Genomic DNA, 2500 nt, shown 5'->3' on the forward strand with positions numbered 1-2500 from the left:
CCGTCACAGGCCGGCGTTTCGCCCGGGCAATCCGCCCAGGGCGCCTCTCGGGCGGCCTTCCCAACTGCCGTCGACCGCCCGGAGGGGGACTTAGAAAATAGCCGAAAATGCGGAGCTCCGCCGTCACAGGCCGGCGTTTCGCCCGGGCTACCCCGCCCGGAGCGCCTCTCGGGCGGCCTTCCCAACTGCCGTCGACCGCCCGGAGGGGGACTTAGAAAATAGAGGAAAAGTGGGGAGATAGAAAATTTTTCAAATTGCGGAGCTCCGCCGTCACAGGCCGGCGTTTCGCCCGGGCTATCCGCCCGGAGCGCCTCTCGGGCGGCCTTCCCAACTGCCGTCGACCGCCCGGAGGGGGACTTAGAAAATAGCCGAAAATGCGGAGCTCCGCCGTCACAGGCCGGCGTTCCGCCCGGGCAATCCGCCCAGGGCGCCTCTCGGGCGGCCTTCCCAACTGCCGTCGACCGCCCGGAGGGGGACTTAGAAAATAGCCGAAAGTGGGGAGATAGAAAATTTTTCAAAGTGCGGAGCTCCGGCGGAAGAGGCCGGCGAAGCGCTGGGGGTGGCTGGAGACACCCTCACCATGGTCGGACAAGTGTCTGAGGGGACTCCGGTGACTCTCTATGGAGGTCACTTGCTCGAAACATGCTCTCCTATATACGTTTCCGAAGGTATTTTGGTGATCGCCCACCTTCTAAGCCTTTAGCCTTCCTTCACCCCCTGACTCTTACCTACTACAGCGCCCCTAACGACCAAAAGCGGTACTGTCCAACCCCTGGTACCTCCCGGCCGACCCCTGGTACCTCCCGGCCGACCCTTGGTACCTCCCGGCCGACCCCTGGTACCTCCTGGCCGACCCTTGGTACCTCCCGGCCGACCCTTGGTACCTCCCGGCCGACCCCTGGTACCCCCGCCCATTGAAATGAATGGGGGAATTTTTTTATTTTCCCAATTCGAACAAGAGGCCTCCTCCCCGGCCACGCTCGGCCTCCGGGCCGGGCCGGGGCTTCGCCCACGGTACCTCCGGCCCTTGGTACCTCCCGGCCGACCCCTGGTACCCCCGCCCATTGAAATGAATGGGGGAATTTTTTTATTTTCCCAATTCGACCAAGAGGCCTCCTCCCCGGCCACGCTCGGCCTCCGGGCCGGGCCGGGGCTTCGCCCACGGCCCCTCCGGCCCCCACCACCTCCGCGGGCCGTGTTCCAGCGCTATTCACCCCGGCCAAGAGCCCTCTTTCCCGGGCAAAGCTCCGCGGCCGAGCCGGCCCTGGCTTACCCCTGGTACCTCCAGGCCGACCCCTGGTACCTCCAGGCCGACCCCTGGTACCCCCCGGCTTACCCCTGGTACCTCCCGGCCCACCCCTGGTACCTCCCGGCCCACCCCTGGTACCCCCGCCCATTGAAATGAATGGGGGAATTTTTTTATTTTCCCAATTCGACCAAGAGGCCTCTTCCCCGGCCTCGCTCGGCCCCCGGGCCGGGCCGGGGCTTCGCCCACGGTGCCTCCGGCCCCCACCACCTCCGCGGGCCGCGTTCCAGCGCTATTCACCCCGGCCAAGAGGCCTCTTTCCCGGGCAAAGCTCCGCGGCCGAGCCGGCCCTGGCTTACCCCTGGTACCTCCAGCCCGACCCCTGGTACCTCCAGCCTTACCCCTGGTACCCCCCGGCCGACCCCTGGTACCCCCCGGCCGACCCCTGGTACCTCCAGGCCCACCCCTGGTACCGCCAGGCTTACCCTTGGTACCGCCGCCCATTGAAATGAATGGGGGAATTATTTTATTTTCCCAATCCGACCAAGAGACCTCTTCCCCGGCCACGCTCGGCCGCCGTACCCCCAGCCTTACCCCTGGTACCCCCCGGCCTACCCCTGGTACCGCCAGGCTTACCCCTGGTACCTCCAACGGTCTTTTGCCTACTACACCGCCGTCTGGCGGACACAAACGGTATGGCAGACCACCTCAGCCATTGAAATGAATGGGGGGATTTTTTTTTTATTTTCCCAATCCGCCCAAGACGCCCCCCCGCCGGCCACGCACGGCCACCTCGCCGGCGCTCTCCTCCGGTGCTCAAGATGACTTCCGCGGGCCGCGTTCCAACACATGTAATCCGACCAAGACGCCTCCCCGCCGGCCACGCACGGCCACCTCGCCGGCCCCTCTCCTCCGGTGCTCAAGATGACTTCCGCGGGCCGCGGTCCAACACATGTAATCCGACCAAGACGCCTCCCCGCCGGCCACGCTCGGCCACCTCACCGGCCCCTCTCCTCCGGTGCTCAAGATGACTTCCGCGGGCCGCGGTCCAACACATGTAATCCGACCAAGACGCCTCCCCGCCGGCCACGCTCGGCCACCTCACCGGCCCCTCTCCTCCGGTGCTCAAGATGACTTCCGCGGGCCGCGGTCCAACACTTTTAATCCGACCAAGACGCCCCCCCGCCGGCCACGCACGGCCACCTCACCGGCCCCTCTCCTCCGGTGCTCAAGATGACTTCCGCGGGCCGCGGT

This window comes from Hippocampus zosterae, unplaced genomic scaffold, assembly GCF_025434085.1.
Source record: "Hippocampus zosterae strain Florida unplaced genomic scaffold, ASM2543408v3 HiC_scaffold_62, whole genome shotgun sequence".
Classification (NCBI taxonomy): Eukaryota; Metazoa; Chordata; class Actinopteri; order Syngnathiformes; family Syngnathidae; genus Hippocampus; species Hippocampus zosterae.